Below are 21142 nucleotides of genomic sequence, written 5' to 3' on the forward strand. Positions count from 1 at the left end.
AGAGAGAGAGAGAGATGTTTGTATGCGCGTAAGCGGTGGGCTGTCATGTTCAATGTTGAGAGGATAAACTAAGCCAGACAACTGTACTATGTGTGTAGAAGTAAAAATAATTCTTTGTCAAGTGAAATAATAGGAGGGGTACTGTCACCACAATGGATAGATGGTCGGGTTTACAATGTCAGGCAATAGATAACATATGCAAGGTAATATGACAAGGTTATTCATCGCCCTCAGTGTTTAGCATATGGAATAAAATTGATTGCGACCATGAACTACGCGTATTTCATTCAGAATTCAATGCAAAGGTGTGCTATGTACTGTAGATACCCTGATCAGAATATTTTCCCCTCAACACACTCCTCTATTTTCTGTTACTCTCAACCCCTATCAGGAGACCTTCAGCCCCCCGGACTTTGGGAGCTGCGTTTAGTGCTACGGTAAGGGGCCAAGAAGTGAGGTAAACGAAAACTGTTGAAGTGTTAGTGCGACTGAAAATATAAGTTGGGTGAGTCTTGTCCTGCAGCTGCTACTAGGACAAAATTGGCGTGGAAAGTGAGACGATGGGTAATGTACGAAAAATAGTTTTAAGACTAATTTGCCTCTAAAACTGTGACTGTAAGTTAAAAAAAAAAAAAAAAAAAAAAAAAAAAAGCACTACAGCCACCACTAAGAACAGCTTGCGTCAAAAATTGTGACTAAAGACCCAATATACGGATTCACCAACGATGAAAGTGTGTCACCCCCCAGCGTGCATAGCAAGCTGGGGCGAAGCATATAAAACAAGGATGGGTAGGCAGCGAGTATGATTTTCAGCAGTAATTGATTTAGAAAGTTGAATTCTGTCCTAGGAATATACTAGAGCACCGGATATTATCAGTGTTCACAGTATGAGTATTTGTTAAATTTCGGCTTGGTGTAAAAATTTATTCTTCAGAATTCTTAAGGGGGTACAATCTCTCTCTCTCTCTCTCTCTCTCTCTCTCTCTCAGTCCATTTGTAATTACACTATGGGGGCACTTAAAAGAAACATAACAAGTAACTTAAACATTTGATCATACCTTAGCCACGTCCTGTACTAACCTAGCATATCATTTAGCAAAATACAATAGGGATCTCTATCACTTGCAAATTATACCATACCATTTCCAGTATATATTTTTTTTTCGTGATGAACAAAATCATTATATTGGCTGCATTGTTCCGGGAATAACCAAAATGAGATTCCAGTTGAGGGACTCGTATTAATCCTTTTTCTGCTTTCGTTCTCATAATGTTTTCAAAAGCACTGTATTATCTATTCTATCTATCTATCTATAGTCAGACTCCTCAATTCCGTAAGGAGTTGCCACAAACACCTCGCCTCCATGTCGCCCTGTCCCCTGCCATTTCGCTGCCCTCCCCTCAGTTCACACCCCCACACTCACATACAGTATACCTCTCCACTCTATCCTTCCCTCTCATCCTCGGTCTCCCCCTCCCGCTCCCCCCCTCCACCTCATTGACATACAACAGTCCGTATTATTGTCAGTTAAGGAATGTAAGTAGCACATCTTCCTTAGCGATTTATTTTTGGTTACGTCTGGTTAGCATAAATTTGTATGCTATTTACGCTGAAAGTGCTGGTATTATAATTATTTATATCACACAAAAGGGGAGAATAACAAGTAATCTATCTATCTATATACCTAGGCTGCTTCCCCCAAGGAAAGGGAGGTAGCCAAGACAGGAAGACACACTCCCAATTTACTCATTCACTCAAAACATTCATTCGCATCTTAGCTCCAAAGGGGATTAGGGACAGATCCTCACCGCACCACACCGCACGAAGGTCAACTGGCAGTGCAGTCAGTGACATCCGCGCAGGGCCCGACAGCAGGGCTGGTTTATCCCTGCCACATCATAACAGACCCATCCCCTTACCAACACCTGACCTGATCAGGCAAAATGCGGGAGAATATCCCCTCAGGGCTGCGTCATTATTTATTCACAGTTTCCCTCCATTCATTTCTATCACGCACAGCCACTCTTCCTTGCTCAACAGACATCTCTTTCACATCCATTGCTCTCCTCACACTGTCCATCCATCCAATTCGTGGTCTTCCTCTCAGCCTTACACCTCGCACATTAGATCTAGTTATAATTTTCACCAATCGCTCATTATCCAATAATTAATCGCTCAGGCAGAGGCATTAGGGAACCTCTTCAGTTAACGAGAAGACGGGTCAGCGTTTCTCTCAAGACCCTGTGATGTAATTAATGCTTCACTTTACTTAACCTTAATCTCTCTCTCTCTCTCTCTCTCTCTCTCTCTCTCTCTCTCTCTCTCTCTCTCTCTCTCCAGTCCGGAAGCAGCATTTTTACTTTTATATAATCCAACTTAGAAATGACCTCCCTGGGTTGTACGTGTTGGGCTGTACGTGTTGGGTTGTACGTGTTGGGTTTTACGTGTTGGGCTGTACTTCTGGGGTTGTACGTGTTGGGTTGTACGCGTTGAGTGGTACGTATTGGGCTGTACGTGTTGGCCTGTATGTGTTGGCCTGTACGTGTTGGGTTGTACGTGTTGGGCTGTACGTGTTGGGTTGTACGTGTTGGGTTGTACGTGTCTCATTAAGCCGATAACTGATGCTGTGTTGCCAGGATCACGGCCCTGCAATACGTCCCTTTTCCACAAACCCTGAAGACAAAATATAATGATTGTGTAGGTACGTGCCTGTGGATAAATTTCAGAGACGTATTCTAACAGGTAGACTGATGTTGACAGAAGGATGGTTAGATATGACATGGCTGCCTAATCCATTATTCCTGCCCCATTTATAGTACTAAGGGTCTGTATAGTCTCAGTGTCTGGAAAGCTATAAAAAATATGGAAATTAAGAGTTGAAAAACAATATTCAGAATGACCGTTTACAAGAGAAGAGTTCAGTTCAGGTTTGCTGCACTTCCAGAGACTTACTTAGTGGGAAATATTATCTCTACATCCTCTATTTTGAAGAATTACATTGCCAGCAGAAAGTGTCAGGTGTATGCAGTTCTGTGAGTCGACAACCACCAGAGAGGTCTGAATTATTACCAGTGTAGAGTACAATATTGGCGTCATCACCCACAAGCCAGGCGCTTCACAAATCCAGCAACACACAAGGGATAATATTCTCCACACTGAAACACCACGACCCAATAGAGCAAGGGTCTGGGAACCCATTTTGGGTATACCCCAAAATTTATTTGAGTATAATGAAAATACCCTCATCTGAAAAACCAACAAACAAAAAAATAGCCACGTCTATATGCACATTTGTTAATAGTACGGCGGCTATGTAACGAATATCATGATACATTATACATGGTTTTACATCTTGTTAACTAAAACTTACATCTTGTATGTGAAAAGTCAGTAACATACCGCACACATTACCCCTAACATTTCTGAATTGACCTCATTTGTGGTAATTTACTCCTGTCCCCCCTGCAATAGAGATAACGATGATTTATGGCGCTGCAGTATTCACTCATTATGCCTGAATAAAAGTGAGACGTGACAGTGTTAATCCTGAAAGATAAGATCAGGAAATACATTCATTTTTCCATGAAACCAGACGCACTGGCTCTTATAAAAACAAAAACAATGAAACAACCGTATGGCAATGATCAAATTCCAACAGTAATTACAACGCCTCCATGTCACCAATATTCCACTTTTTAATGTGTCCGGTTTACAGCGCACGAGTGATAAATATATAACTATAAATGTGAGAACATGATTGACAATTCTCACCCACGAAGTATTTTTACTCCAACTCGTGAACAAACAATACTTTTCTTGTAGTTAACACTGCACCGAGTTACTTCAATATTAAGACTTCAATGCAGATATGTTAAAAGATAATCATTTATCACCACTGTATCTGTATATATTAGTATCAATGCCTACTTTGATTTGCATTCATATATCAGACCATCATTGCTGTTATGTGAAAATTTCCTACTATGTATCTGAAAGCAAGACTGATAAACATTAGGTTAGCTCGATAAACAAGCTTATGAGGAGAGAATTGTGAGACGCAGACAATTATGAGAAGTAACCACAGGAAGGTCAGCTGGGGTGCATGAATAGATTGCAGTTGATTCTAGATAATACTTCGTGAAGGCAGCTTTGTTTCTTTTATGGGAGATGGAATATGACGATAGACATAAAAAAAAAAAAAAAAAAAAAGAGTAACTCGTACATACTCGTGTTTGAGCTATAAATACGACGCACAACACGACCTAGGTGATAGTGTATTTATGTGAACATGGACCCTCACACCCACATCGGGTCTGAACAATGACAAAAATACAACACTGGTTGGCTGGAGTTTTTCGTGCCACATAAAATGATGTCCGGGATGTAGGGTGGTTTCCAGTCACTTAAATTATCTGGAGCACGATAGCCGACCCTCAAACCCTCCACATAGCGGGCTTTCCGAGGTCCACAAATAAATAATATGGGATGGGCTGCTAAAGTGTTTTACTATATGCAAAAGCTCTGATGAGGAGCCTACGCGTGATGCCGTTGTGCAATCTGGGTGAGGAGACACTGCTGCGGTGTCATCCCTGAAGCTAAACCTCCTCATATTCCCTTGCACCTCGCCGTAGGGAAGAGTTCTGGTCCGACCTTGGAGAGGCGCTGTCTGCCATAAGGGAGAGAGGAGGGGGATGGCTCCCTACACTGTACTGTACGTATAGGACGGACCCACAGAAGCAGTTGTTTACCTGTGAAGGATAAGTCTGCTCGGCCATACAGACCGGTGTAAAGCAACAACAGCTATATGCAAAAACTACTTATTTATGTGCGTAAAAAAGTATGCCATGAGAGTTAGACATCAGTATGCCAGAGGGAAGCAAGAACGTGTGATGCTTCAGGTCGAGGGTGACAGAAAGCGGCTAGAAGCAGGGAAGTCTGCCTCTGCCCGTGAGGGTTGTGATGGCATTAAAACCAGAGAATATATTTTGTTTTGCAGAAGAAGTGTGGCTGATACATCCCGTCCAGGTTTACGAGTACAGTATTATAGCTTGGGTCATAATTAGGTTGGTGAAGGATCGTGATGGCTGAAACACACCTGGCAAGTTTAGGACGTCAGCCTTTATCAGTTAACCGGTGAAAAAGTATAATTGGTGAGGAAGGCCCATGTTGTGAGAGGAGATGAATCATAACGGGTGAGTGGAGGTGATGTGACACAAGGGTTCGCCAGCGGGACGTTTTCTCACAAATTACAGGACTTATACATCAACATGCCGGTGGGAGGGACTTTAGACTTTATTAGACCTAGGTTTATTCTAGGTAGATATTTGCATTATTCTTCTGGGTTACTTTAAATATTGCAAAAGATTTTAAGGTTTTCTGACTTCTTCCTCACCAAACAAAAATCTTTTATGTAGTATGTTAGGGAGATTAATTCAGAGACAGGCAAACAATGGTCAGTTGCATCCTCAACTTGCATGTATTACTTCTGAGAAAAAATCCTTAAATCTACTGAGGTAGGATGGCAAAGACTAATGACCAAAGTTTAGAGAAAAGGAAGGTGAGCGAAGTCATGCAGAGTCATGATAACAGTGGTGATGATGGCTGTGATGGTGGGAGTTAGTTTGCTATGTAGCTAGACTGTGGAGTAACACTAATGGGTAGAGAATATATTAAATTGTGTAGTTCACAATAATCATAACTGAAGTATCGAAACATACTGTAAATGAATGTTAATGTAAATGTAGACCTTCAAATAATTTACACTGAATAATGGAAATTCAAACAGAATTTGAGATAATTCACCAGAAAAGGGGACCGTATGCATCCCCAACCAACGATACTCTATTTGCTCAGACTTGGCCTAAAACTGCCATCCATTAAATGATGAGATCCAAAAATAAATTAACACTAGACTATGATTCTGGTCATGAAAAAATGCTTTGGAAAGGACGTAGAACAGCACCATTTTCTTATTCTGCCACTGAGCTAAGTGAAATAACCTGCAAATGGACGAAAATCTGGTCCAGGTTAAAGTGAAAAGAGTTTAGTATCCCATGTGATGCAGGAGTAGCAGGAATTAATATGTTTGTCGCCTAATATTGGGTCACGCGGAAATAATTTTTTCTCGATCAGTTATGAGGAAACTTACCATATTATGATGTATTTGGTTTCACGACAGAATTTATACATTGGTAGTCAGATACGTTATATGACCCTCTACCGCTTTGTTCATAGCAACAGGCACTAAAATTAAGGAAGTTGGCGCCACTATATATTGAACTGTAAATGTAGCTCTCCTGTGTTTGCGCTGATTTTCATTAAAATTGCTATACATATAAAATATTACTATACATATAAGATTGCACTGCGCAGTTGACCATCGTGCTGTATGGTGCGGTGAGGATCTGTCCCTTCTCCCCTTGGGGCTAAGATGCGAATAAATGTGTGTGTTGATGAATAATTTGGGAGTGTGTCGTCCTGTCTCGGCTACCCCCATATATCTGGGGGAAGCAGCCTAGGTATATAGATAGATAGATATGATATTTAGAAATTATACAACATGGGACTGCATTATCTTTCTTATCCACGATTCTCATCATTTAAGGAGAAAGTAGTTTATAGAGTGAGGGTAAGAGAGTCATGAGGCCAGGTCAATACGGTTTTGCAGGGAATTCATGCCAATGTAATGTCACTATATATATATATATATATATATATATATATATATATATATATATATATATATATATATATATATATATATATATATATTGTTACATAGCCTATGATTTCATCATCCTTTGTATAATTCTAAGGTACAGTATGCTGCAGGTTTAATCACGAGCGTGTTCTACCTCACTCCCCCCTTCTCCCCTTATAGTAGAGTAAGTCGTTCTTTCTGTTGTTCAGAGCAGGATTGTCAACTCTTTGTCCCCTATGGCTTCATTTGCGCGTCCTTCTTACAAGTTGTATCAAGCTCTGCCGGCCCCTATATAATGAGCTCAGTCTCTGCATTAATTGCCACTTAGATCTACTCCTCATTTTGTTCACATCTCTGTCCTCCCCTGTACAGTTGTTATTATTTTTGAGTGCTCAGGAAGTCTCCAACCATCTAGCTGCTGTGTAATTTGAGTATAAGTGTTATTACATTTTTTCTTGTACTGTATAGCATAGGGTGTTAATTCGTAGGCCTAGTGAGGTTTTTGTGATTCATGTGTTTTAGGTGTCAGCCATTATTAGTAATATTTTGTATCTGTAATAATATATCTTGCATTAACTGAGCATTATCCGGTTTTCTCATTTTATCAGGGCTGACTTAGATAAATTTACTCTTGCTAATTTCGTGTTAATAGAGGCTATTGCAGTTAACCATATATTTAACCTGTTTTTTGCCATTACATTATCCTTATGAGTCCTGAATGTTTAGTTGTTAGTTTGTGCATTAAACTTTAACTTGTAATTTTACCTAACTCTTTTGTTTTGTACCTGGAACTTTGCGGGACAGTTTTCTCTGTTCCGGAACACCTCGCCAGGATATTCAGGATATTATCATAAGGATATTGCTTGATATTTTGTGACTGTGATTTATTCATGATATCTACTATTACTACTCTTGATGAAGCCAAAGATTTTTTGTCAAATGTGCAAACAGTGTGTGATGTAGAAAACAGAACAAAGAATGAACTTAAGCTTGTTGCTCAACAATTGGGAATTGCTGTTCGCTCTCACCATTCTAAAGATCAAATTGTTGACATGATTAATGAAAGCTTGTTTAATGTAACTCCTCCAAATGAGCAAACGCAGATTGAAATAGCTAAGTTACAACTAGCCCTGCAGGAGGCTCGTGCTAAGGAGGGTGAGTTTCAGGTAAATGCTAAGGAGGCTGAGTTTCAGGCAAAAGCTAAGGAGGCTGAGTTTCAGGCTCGTCCTAAGGAGGCTGAGGCACAAGTTGAAATTGCTAGGATTCAGGCAGACCATGAGTATCGCATGAAACAAGGTGGAACTGGATCATCTAGCTCTGATGATTTTGATGTGGCTAAAAATGTTAAACTTGTCCCTCCTTTTAATGAATCTGATTTAACAAAGTATTTTCAGTTGTTTGAGAGGGTAGCTACAGGTTTTAATTGGCCTAAAGAGTATTGGCCAGTACTCCTTCAGACTGTTCTCACCGGTAAAGCTCAAGTAACTTACGCATCTTTGCCTCAGGATCAATCTGATAATTATGATGTAGTTAAGAGCTTGATTCTTAAGGCCTATGAGCTTGTTCCTGAAGCCTATAGAGTGAAATTTAGGACAACTTATAAGCAAGATAAGCAATCCCATGTTGAGTATGCAAAAATCAAAGAAGATCTGTTAGAGCCGTGGTTAAATTCTAAGAATGTGGACTCTGATTTTGACAAATTTAAGCAGATGATTTTGCTGGAGGACTTCAAGAGGTGTATTAATAAAGATGTAAACCTATATCTTGAGAAAAGAATAGATAATTTGTCTGATGCTGCAGTTTTAGCTGATGAATATGTTCTCACTCACAAGAGATATTGTAAAGAAAAAAGGAAAGCTGAGAGTAAGTACGTTGCCTCTACTCAGAGTACAGGTAACAGGAAAGAGAATAAAGATGATGTTTCTCAGGAAGTAAATACCAGCTTCACCTCTAGATTTCAGAAAAGTAAATGTACTTATTGTAGTAAGCTTGGTCATACTACAGAGAAATGTTTCAGGAGACAGCGTAATGTGAACAAAATGGAGTCTTTAAATATTCAGTCAATTGGTCTAGTGTCCACCCTTGAGAGTTCCCAGAATTCTTTAACCGAGTTAACTGAACCTGCTTTGAGGGGTAAATTAAATTCTCATGATGAAGCTCCTCTTTTGAGCAGTAACGTGGGTGACACTCTCAAGAGTTCATGTGCTAATTTCCTGTCTGATGGTTTTGTCAGTCCTCTGGACAGTAATGACAGGAAATCAGTTAAAATATATCGTGATACAGGTGCTTGCCAATCCCTTATGCCGACCAGTGTTCTAGGCTCTAATGTTAAATCCTCTGATGAAACTGTAATCTTACAGCGTGTAGGGAATAATTACTTCTTTGTCCCTCTGTGGAGAGTGAATTTAGAGTCTGGTTTTGTTAATGGTTCCGTTATGGTTGGGTTGGTTGAGACACTCCCAATGGCAGGTGTAACTTTCTTACTTGGAAATGATATTGGTGGAAGTCAAGTGTGTCCAGCTTCTCAGTTGTCTGGTGAACCAGTGGCTGCGACCCAGGATTGTGATGTCCCTGATGTGTTCTCTGCATGTGCTGTCACTAGGGCTAAGTCTAAAGTTACTGGTGACTTAGAGGATAATGATGATGATGATGTTATCCTAGCTGACACTTTTCTTGCAAATTTGGACCACTCACCAGATGAGGCAGTACCCCGTAGTGTTGATAATTTGTCTCGTCAAGAGTTGGTTGAGTTGCAGGTTGCTGACCCTGAGTTGAAAGGTCTAGCTAACTCTGCTTGCAGTGAGGAAGAGTCAGCCGGTGCTTCTACTTATTATTATATAAAGTCAGGAGTACTTATGAGGAAGTGGAGACCCCCAACAGCATCAGCCGACTGTGAATGGAAGGTTGTATATCAAGTTGTCATCCCTCGTGTTTGTAGGCAGGATATCATTAGAGTGGCTCATGATTCCAGTTTGGCAGGACACCTTGGAGTGAGGAAGACTGTGGCACGCATTTTGAAACACTTTTACTGGCCAGGTATCTTCAGAGATGTTTCCTGGTATTGTAAGTCTTGTCACACCTGTCAAGTTGTGAGGAAGTGTAATCAGACCGAAAAGGTTGCACCTCTAGTTCCCATTCCTCCTTTTGAGGCGCCATTCACCCGTGTGTTGGTGGATATTGTGGGCCCTCTTCCTAAGACTTCTTCAGGATTTTCTTATGTGTTGACCCTGATTGATATGGCTACTCATTATCCTGAAGCCATTCCACTTAGAAATATCTCAGCAAAGAACGTGGTTAAGGAAATGCTAGGGTTCTTCACAAAGTTTGGTCTGCCCAAGGAGGTACAGTCAGACCGGGGAAGTAATTTCATGTCATATGTTTTCAAGCAGTCTCTGAAAGAGTTGGGCATCACCCAGATCACGTCTTCAGCTTACCATCCCCAGACCCAAGGAGCATTGGAGAGATATCATCAAACACTCAAATCGATGCTCAAGAAATACTGTTTGGAACATCAGAAAGACTGGGATAAAGGTCTTCCATTCGTTGTATTTGCTGCAAGAGAATCTCCAAATGAATCACTGGGCTTCTCACCTTTTGAACTACTGTTTGGCCATGAAGTAAGAGGACCCCTTAAGTTACTCAAGGAATGCTGGCTGTCGGAGGAAGATGACCTCAACCTGCTGGAGTATGTGATGAAGTTCAAAGAACGGCTGTCCACTGCTTTACAGCTGGCGAGAGAGAATTTAGGAGCTGCTCAGGAGAAGATGAAGACTTGGTATGATAAGAAGTCCAGGTTACGCCACTTTCAGCCAGGAGATCAGGTTTTGATTCTGCTACCGGTACATGGGCAACCTCTTCAAGCCAAGTTTAATGGTCCTTATTTCGTGGAGAAGAAACTCAGTGATGTCAACTATGTCATCGCCACACCAGATCGTAAAAAGAACAAGCAACTTTGTCACATCAACATGCTAAAGTTATATCACAGGCGGGACGAAAATAACCCAGTCTGCACTGTAGCTGTTCCACCCGAGTCTGCAAGTGAAGTTCTCCCATGCAGCATGAGCCTGAGTGATAGTTTGGGGAAGAATCCTGATATCATGAATGATCTCCAGACTAAGCTATCTCATCTAGCTCCTGAGGAAAGGCAGGAGTTTTCGGCATTACTGCAGGAGTACCCTCGAGTGTTCCGTGCCACTCCAGGAAGAACCACTGTGTTGATGCATGATGTCGATGTTGGAGATGCAAAGCCAATTAAACTGCCTCCTTACCGTGTGAACTCAGTGAAAGTTCCTCTCATCCAGAAGGAGCTTGGCTACCTGTTGGACCACAAGATGATTGAGCCCTGTCAGAGTGAGTGGAGTTCTGTCACTCTAGTCCCTAAGCCAGGTGGGTCACAGTGGCTTTGCATCGACTACAGACATGTTAATCAGATAACCAAAACAGACACTTACCCTCTCCCTCGCATGGAAGATTGCATAGACAAGATCGGAAAGGCTAGGTACATAAGTAAGTTTGATTTGTTAAAGGGATACTGGCAAGTACCTATGACTGAACGTGCTAGGGAGATCTCATGTTTTGTAACACTAGGAAAGACTTTTGCATGTTCTGTAATGCCATATGGTATGAAGAATGCACCAGCCACTTTTCAGAAGCTCATGAATGTTGTAACAGAGGGTTTGGCGGGGTGTCTTGTTTATATTGATGATGTATTAATCTTCAGTGACAACTGGAAAGATCACCTATGCCATGTCAGTAAATTTCTTGAGCGTTTGGTTCAGGCTAATCTTGTAGCTAATTTATCAAAGTGTGAGTTTGGTCAAGCTAAAGTTCAGTACCTTGGGTACGTAATTGGTGATGGACATGTTGCACCACCAGGAGCTAAGGTTCAGGTTATAAGTGATCTTCCCAGACCTAAAAGTAGGAAAGAGCTACAAAGATTTTTGGGATTGGTAGGTTATTACCGGAGATTTGTTCTTAACTTTTCAATTCTTGTATCGCCACTTACAGACCTACTGAAAAAGGGAGTTAAATTTGTCTGGACCGTAACTGTGAATCCTCTTTCAGCAAACTTAAAGCTATCCTATTAAGCCAGCCAGTGCTCGCTACTCCAAATTTTGCTAAGCCTTTTAAGATGGTTGTTGACGCAAGTGATACAGGAGCTGGGGCTGTTTTGCTGCAAGAGGATGATCAGGGTATTGAATACCCTGTATCTTTTTACAGTAAGAAGTTCACTCCACCTCAAAAGAACTACTCAACTATTGAGATAGAGCTTTTGGCCTTGATTTTGGGTTTAAAGCATTTTTCATTTTATTTGTGTTCTGGTTTTGACCCCATAGTCATTTATACCGATCATAACCTACTGAAATTCCTTAGTAAGTTTAAAGAAAAAAATCAGAGATTGACAAGATGGAGTCTACTTCTTCAGGAGTATTCATTAGACATATAACATATCAAGGGGAAAGAAAATGTTATTGGAGATTGCTTATCTAGACTTTAGACAGATTGTTCTAGAGTAATAAGAAATTTCCTTTGTAAATTTCTTTTTTTTGTGGGGAGGTGTTACATACCCTATGATTTCATCATCCTTTGTATAATTCTAACGTACAGTATGCTGCATGTTTGATCACGAGCGTGTTCTACCTCACTCCCCCCTTCTCCCCTTATCGTAGAGTAAGTCGTTCTTTCTGTTGTTCAGAGCAGGATTGTCAACTCTTTGTCCCCTATGGTTTCATTTGCGCATCCTTCTTACAAGTTGTATCAAGCTCTGCCGGCCCCTATATAATGAGCTCAGTCTCTGCATTAATTGCCACTTAGATCTACTCCTCATTTTGTTCACATCTCTGTCCTCCCCTGTACAGTTATTATTTTTGTGAGTGCTCAGGAAGTCTCCAACCATCTAGCTGCTGTGTAATTTGAGTATAAGTGTTATTACATTTTTTCTTGTACTGTATAGCATAGGGTGTTAATTCGTAGGCCTAGTGAGGTTTTTGTGATTCATGTGTTTTAGGTGTCAGCCATTATTAATATTATTTTGTATCTGTAATAATATATCTTGCATTAACTGAGCATTATCCGGTTTTCTCATTTTATCAGGGCTGACTTAGATAAATTTACTCTTGCTAATTTCGTGTTAATAGAGGTTATTGCAGTTAACCTTATATTTAACCTGTTTTTTGCCATTACATTATCCTTATGAGTCCTGAATGTTTAGTTGTTAATTTGTGCATTAAACTTTAAATTGTAATTTTATCTTAATCTTTTGTTTTGAGCCTGGAACTTTGCGGGACAGTTTTCTCTGTTCCGTAACAATATATATATATATATATATATATATATATATATATATATATATATATATATATATATATATAAAGACCGGAGATGAGAGCAACCATAAAGGAAGAAAAAAAGCATAGAATTACAAAGATATGAAAGAGCAGTGTATTGTACATCACCGTTGTAAGACCCAGTTTTACTAAAAAATAAAATGAGAGTCCGTCTTTGTCGCGTAATTAACGATGACATGCCTTAAGGTCTATCAATCTTGTAATAGCTTATATAGTAGTCGCAGCCGAGCTACAGGTAATAGTGAGTAGATATGTGAGGAGATAACCTCAGTTCACTTGTAGTCGGTGACAGGAGAAAATAAAGATCGATACTGGGTTTTGATTGTAGTTTATCTGTTCAGAGGGAATATCTCAAAATTTTCAGTAAGTTAACTTCGTGAGCCTGACCCCTTTTAACACCACTGTGCTTCTCTCTCGAATCTAGAACCCCTTCTTGCTCTCTCCTCTCCAGTCTCCTAAATCCATCTCTCTACTTTCTCCTCCAGCCTCCTAACTCCTTCTGACTTCTTCTTGCATTTCTCTCGTATATGAGAGCTTCTGTCACTTGCATAATACGGTTGTCAAATGTTCTAGAAGCCTGTGTGTGTGTATGGTGTATTCCTATCAGGCGTCGCGAGGTGCAGACTACACATTCTTTGGGGGGAATGTGCAGTCGATATTTTCTGCCGGCCCTAGCCATGACTGACTTAACCTTCCAGATTACATTTATACAACTAGCTATTATTTATGATATTTTAGTGTCTTGACATCGCTCGGTCACGCCCTGCTGGCGACCTACGACAGCATGTAATAGAGGTATAATATTCATGACAATATTGTACAGACATAATAATATTTTAGAAATATAATATATTGTAGTAATACATAGTATGGAGTAAATACATAACATATTGTAGTAATACATTGTATTGTTACATAATTGCATTGTATTGATAATTGTTTTGTATTATAATTGTTACCTAACTTCAGTAATATTGTAATTAATTGTAGTAACTGCAGTATTATCATTTGTATTGTAACTGCAGTAATAATGTAATTAATTGTGTAACTACAGTACTACTGTAGTACTGTAACTGCAGCAATATTGTAGTTAATTGTAGTAACTGTAGTAATATTGTACAACTACATTGTATGTTATACTGTAAGTATAATTATGTCCACATGCATACAATTACACAGTAGTAACACAACAGCAGCAATCAATTGTATTATGAATCAGTCATCTATAATTCTTGCTGTAGTAATATTACACAGTATTTATGTTCCCATAATCATTTCCTACCGAAAAAAAAAAAAAAAAACTATTAATTAGGTAACCCAGTCATGGAGCGGTCGATGATAGTGATGGTGAACATACAACTGGCTCTTGGTGAACAATAACTTTGATCATTGTTTCACTTATAGAAAGAGTTTAAGCAATATTGTGACATTTGTAGCAACTGTTGCACTTATTTTTTGTTTGTTTGTTATGCGATCTTAATGTATTTTTTGTATGTATTGATTTTTTTTCTAGTTTGTTTTCATCGTTTGTGTTTAGCTTTTTCAGTGGTGTCCAAGATTGCATAATTGCTGGCTAATCCTTGGGACCCTTCTTTAAGGCTTAGTTATGTTGGACAGTTATTATTGAGATATTATGTAACCCCTATTTTGTTATTTTATATAAAAATATTCTTACTATGTACAGCATAAACTATATACACTCACTTGTTCGTTTGTACCTCTGGTAGACAATATATTGTCAGCACTGTGTGGAAATCTTTGTCATCACAATTGTGTGAAAGAGGATGTGCGATCTTGCTAACTTCACTAGTGTTGGCCTTTTTTTTTTCCTGGTTTTCCTTGTAGTTTAATTTGTCTGGTTCCAATGGGTAGTTTTAATTCCTAACTGTTTATTACAGTTCTTTTAATCGCTCACTGGATTAATGTGATAGTGTATTTTGTTTATCACTTTGCAGATGGAGTGTTGCTTAGTTCTGCATACAGTATGAAACACGTATATTATGGTTGTTGCTGGTGCAAGTATTTAGCGATTGAATTAATGTAGATAATTGAAGCAGGTGTATATAAGTTGTAACTATAAAGCACGTTTTATATGGTTGTGCAGAGTTTGTCTACCACTGTGTATTGTATAAATTAATGAAGTAACTGTAACTCACTGATTTTTACCGTGGTGGAAACGGTGTGAGTGGTGGTGAGTGGTGTTGTCAGATACGGGTTGATTGACGTGATGTGGTTTGTCAGCAAACGCTTAGCACACCAACGTCAACTTCCCACACTGGTAGCTGTGGCGAGTAAATGAGTAACGATCAGTAATGTCGTATTACGATGAGTGAGGTGAGAGGTGAGTGAGGGATCTGGTATTTGCTGCCGTCGTCACCCCAGCCTCAGGGATGTGGTGGTGGTGGAGGTCGAGGGTAGGTTGGAGAGAAGTGTGGGGTCAGGTGGTGGTTGTTGTAGTTGTGGGTTGTGAGTCTTCACACTCTTCATTTGCTTGTTTGTTTTTTCCTCACTCGTAACTCGTTCTTCTTACTGTTGGCTCGATTGTGGTTACTTGATCGTAGAATTGTAGACTTCTTGAGGTGCTTGTAGTTTCTTTTACAGCATATTGTAGTTTCTTGCTCTATGGTGCGAACTTGTAGCTGATTTTGGTTACGTTGTACCTCTGAAGGTTGCTTGGAGAATCGTAATATCTTGCTTTGACTGTAGCTTTGCATGTTATATCAATTTTGATATTGTAGACTCGTAGAATCGTTGGTTCGTTGATTTGCTGATTTGTGAGCTTATAGGCTTGTAGACTTGTAGGCGTGGTTCGTACGTTCGCGGCCACCAGAATAATATATCAGTCATGTAATAGCTTATATAGTAGTCGTAGCCGAGCTGTAGGGAATATTGAGTAGGTATGTGAGGAGATAACCTCAGTTCACTTGTAGTCGGTGACAGGAGAAGATAAAGATGGATACTGGGGTTTGACTGTAGTTTATATCTTCAGAGGAAATATCTCAAAAATTTCACTAAGTTAACTTCGTGAGCCTGACCCCTTTTAACACCACCGTGCTTCTCTCTCGAATCTAGATCCCCTTCTTGCTCTCTCCTCTCCAGTCTCCTAAATCCATCTCTCTACTTTCTCCTCCAGCCTCCTAACTCCTTCTGACTTCTCGCTTCTCTCTCGTATATGAGAGCTTCTGTCACGTGGATTATACGGTTGTCAAATGTTCTAGAAGCCTGTGTGTGTGTATGGTGTATTCCTATCAGGCGTCACGAGGTGCAGACTACACATTCTTTGGGGGGAATGTGCAGTCGATATTTTCTGCCGGCCCTAGCCGTGACTGACTTAACCTTCTAGATTACATCTATGCTACTAGCTCTTATGATATTTTGGAGTCCTGACAGGTCAATGACAAAAACATCAGTATTCCAGTAACTATAAGGAAGCAATGTTGGTGAAATCATCCTTTCTAAACACAATCATAGATTATATGATTCCAGTAGGACCCGAGGTGATTGTGTGTGTGTGTGTGTGTGTGTGTGTGTGTGTGTGTGTGTGTGTGTGTGTGTACGCTTTTATGATTTGAAATGAAAGAGTACTTGTATGTACTCTATACATTTGTGATTATATTTGGTGGAGAGAGAGAGAGAGAGAGAGAGAGAGAGAGAGAGAGAGAGAGAGAGAGAGAGAGAGAGAGAGAGAGTTACAGAAGATACTGATAAACTCTCCAGTAAGCATAAATTCCAACTTTTTATTTTATTTTTTTTTTTTTCATTTTGCAATATTGTCTACATAATATTTTCCGATCACTATGTCCCACAAACTTCAACCAAAATATTTTATCTGTGGATTGATCTTTAGACAGACACACTAATTGAGGAAGGGGTGGCCGGAAAGGAAATTGTTTTCACTGGACTGCATCCTTCGCCATCAGTCTGCCCTCGTTCCAACTCACACCCCTGTCACATATACCCCTCCATTCCACCCATCCATCATATCCTATCTCTTTCATTTTACTCACATTCTCTCTCCAAATCAATCTCTCCTCAGTTCTCTCATGGCTTTTATGGTTATCTCCCTTCTTGCAGTTACCCGGTACCTGAATTTGATATATAACTTCAGTTTTCATCATTCTTATACAAAACCTTTATACATTTACTTATTTATTTATTTATCATATATATTCATTTTTGTTTGGGGTACAGCATCTATTTCTGTCTGTTTTAGGGCAGTTGTTGGTATTCCCTCATGTACTCAAACTATCATTTTTTTTTTTTAATGCTTTCTCAGTTTCTGTTATAGCTATTAGGTTTCTAGTCATATATCCAAATCTGTATATTTTTTTTTTCTTTTTGCTACTACGATGTAAAGCTTTATTTGCTCACCCGCCCCCCCCCCTTTCCAAATATCCATTGTTTCCGTAATTTCATTTCTTATGAAACAGTATTTTCTATGTGGAGTAGACTGTAGCACTAGTCGAACAGGGCAGTACTCCAGAGGTGGATGGCAAGCTGGAGATAGGGAGAGCTGGAGCTCCGGTTTCACCAGCCCTCAGGACTTGATCCTGACCATCTCCCTTTGCTGAACAATTTCTGCGCATTCATTGACACAGAGAGTACGCCAGCATACTCTCTTCATACCTCTACCATCAACTGTCTACACCACACTACATGCACATTAGATATCACACCTTCTATTCCCACTCTCTTTATATCACACCTTCTATTCCCACTCTCTTTAGCAATGGCCGCTGCAATATTACATTCAAAAGAGGTGGTACCTCGGATTGCCACCACCGGCAGGGTAGGGCTGGTGGCACAGGGTAATCTCGGTCGCCATCAAGCGACTGTGCCTGCAGCGACTAGTGCAGTTTCTGGTCATGATCGTCAGCGGAGAAGTGAAAGTGCTGCCTTATTCTTCACCAACATCCGTGGTCTTAATACCAATTTAAATTCAGTTCATTTTTTCCTACGGCCCATAATCTCCTCTGGCCCTATTCCCCACAGAACCATAAATCTCACCCTCTATTGAAATATTCCCATTTTGTTTTCCCCGTTACCATTTCCTCACAAACTTTCGTAACAAGAGCGGCACCTGTTGTTATATCAAATCTCAATATGCAGTTGACACCACTTAAAACATCACTTCATCCAGTTTTGATTACTCATTGTATAAACTACATTGTCAGAATATTACAAAATATATCTGTGAAGTCTATCGCTCCCTCAATGTCTCTTCGGAACCCAGTGTATTTGATTCCATAACCACACAGTTGAGTAACCTTAACCTCGCCCTTAGCACCAAAATTACCATTTTGGGTGATTATAACATACATAATGTTGAATGGTTATTGCATTCTGCCAGGACTGACAACGCTGGTCTTTTTTTTTTTTAAGTGAGGAAGAAGGAACCAAAGGCAATGAGCCCGCAAAACTGTTCCTTCCAAGAGAAAAACAAAATACAAGAGAGAGCCAAATTCAAGATCCGATCATATCGAGATGCCTGGACACACTAAGTTTGAAAGACTGCAGATCATAGGAAGCAGGAAATACAGACAGAGGGAGACAGTTCCAGAGTTGACCTGTTGCATCAATAAAGGACTGGGAATAACGGTTAACTCTTGCATTAGAGAGTTAGACAGAAAAGGGATGAGAGTTTGCTGCTAGACGGGTGTTACGCACATGTTGTAGAGGTGGAGGAATGCGTGCAGACAGTTCAGAGGGGCAGTGACCATTGAAGTAGCGATAGAAAAGAGATAAAGATGCAACAGTGTGGCGAAGAGACAGTGGTTGAAGGGAGTCAGTAAGAGGAGGAGAGTTTTATGAGGCAAAAAGCCTTTGACTCCACCCTATCGAGAAGAGCTGTATGTGGGGAGCCTCCCCGCACATGAGAGTAGTACTCCACACAGGGGCGGATAAAACCCCTGTATAGAGTCAACAATTGTGCAGGGGTAAAGAAGGAATGGAGTCGGCTTAGCACACCCAATCTGTTGGAAGCAGATTTTACAAGAGATGTAATATGATCTTTCCAAGATAAGTCCTGAGTAAATGAAACCCCAAGCATGTTCAAGGATGATGCAGGATTAAGCTGAATATTATTAAACATTAGTGGGTATACCTGTGGAAGATTTTGACGGGTTGATAGATGCAAAAACTTGGTTTTTGATGCATTAAAAACAACCAGATTATTTTTAGCCCAGTCAGAGATACGAGCCAAGTCAGACGTTAGGTGTGCCATAGCCTCATCACTTGTATGTTGAAGTGACTGCTAAGATGGACGTTTCGGGAATTGAATGGAAAGGTGAAGGATGGAGTCATCAACGTATGAGTGGATAGGGTTAGATGTACAGCTTAGAAGGTCATTGATGAATAAAAGGAGGAGGGTTGGTAATAGGACAGAGCCCTGAGGAACACCACTGTTAATAGATCTAGGGGAAGAACGATGGCCGTCTACAATAGCGGCTGTAGAACGACCAGAAAGGAAGCTAGCGATGATGGCACAGATAGAAGGATAGAAACCGTAAGAGGGCAGTTTGGAATTTAAACATTTATGCCAGACTCGATCGAAAGCCTTTGAGATGTCAAGTGCAATGGCAAAGCTTTCGCCAAAGTCCCGAAAGGAGGATGACCAAGAGTCTGAAAGGTAGGTGAGAAGATCGCCTGTGCAGCGTCCCTGACGGAACCCGTACTGACGATCAGAAAGAAGGTTGTGACAGGAAAGATGCTTTAAAATTTTTCTATTAAACATAGACTCGAAAACTTTTGAGATACAGGATGTTAAAGCAATTGGACGATAGTTAGAGGGTTGGGAATGGTCACCTTTCTCTGGGACTGGCTGAATGAGAGCAAACTTCCAGCATGAAGGAAAGGTACAAGTTGAAAGACACAGGCAAAAGAGTTTGCCTAGGCAGGGTGTAAGCACAGAAACACAGTTCTTGAGAACAACAGGAGTGACTCCATCAGGCCCATATGCCCTATTAGTATTGAGGCCTGTGACGGCAGAAAATACATCAGCTGAAGAAATTTTAATGTCAGCCATGAGGAAGTCAGAGGGGGGAAGTGATGGAAGAACAGCACTGAATCATCTAAGGTGGAATTGGAGGAGAAAGTCTGAGCGAAGAGATCTGCTTTATCAGTAGAAGAAATAGCTACAGAGCCATCAGAGTAGAAAAGAGGAGGGAAGGATGATGAGGTAAAGTTGTCAGAAAGATTTTTGGCAAGATGCCAGAAGGAGCGGGAAGAGCTCGAGTTGGAGAGTTGAGAGCATTTAGTACGGATGAAATTATTTTTAGCAGAGCGAAAAACAGACTTAGCATGATTCCGGGCAGAAACGTATAAAAGATATGATTCAGGGGTGGGTTAGCTCCGGTACTTTTTATAGGCCCTCTCCTTGTTGTGGAAAGCATTAGAACAAGCGTGATTATACCAAGGCTTTCGTGCATTAGTCAAAGGATATGAGAAAGGAATGTATGCTTCCATGCCCGAGAGAATAACCTCCGTAATGCACAAGGCACACCCAGATGGCTCCCGGCCATGGAAGTAATAATCATTCCAGGGAATATCAAAGAAGTATTGCCTGAGGGCCTCCCAATCTGCAGCTCCAAAGTGCCACAAACGACGTTTCTTTGGAGGGTGCGAGCTGTTTGCAGAATCGTTTAATCTCATGCAGCTGGTAAAGCAACCAACCAAAATACCAGATAATCCTGACAATAATGCCCATCCCTTAGATCTATTCCTGACAAATAATCCAGATCAATAGAGGATAGAGGTATTGTTTCTACTCGGATCATCTGACCACAATCTCATCAAAGCCTCATTAGTTAGCTTCCCCAAACCTCCTCATTCTGAACCTGCCAGGGTGACCCGATTGCAATTTGATAGGGCAACCTGGGATGGATTTAGAAATTATCTTGCTGACATTCCATGGGAATCTTTCTTCTCTAGTGATCCCAATTCTACCCAGTCCCACATTTTCTACTTAATACTAGCTGGTATAGATTTATTCATACCAAGTCAGCAGTTCACTAAAAGATCGAACTCTCCAAAATGGTTTAATAGCAACTGTGCCAGAGCAACAGCCCAAAACTCATTAGCATATAACTCTTACTT

The sequence above is a fragment of the Coenobita brevimanus genome, chromosome 6 (genome assembly GCF_032717465.1).
Source record: "Coenobita brevimanus isolate Jiangsu-jjx chromosome 6, ASM3271746v2, whole genome shotgun sequence".
NCBI classification, from domain to species: Eukaryota; Metazoa; Arthropoda; class Malacostraca; order Decapoda; family Coenobitidae; genus Coenobita; species Coenobita brevimanus.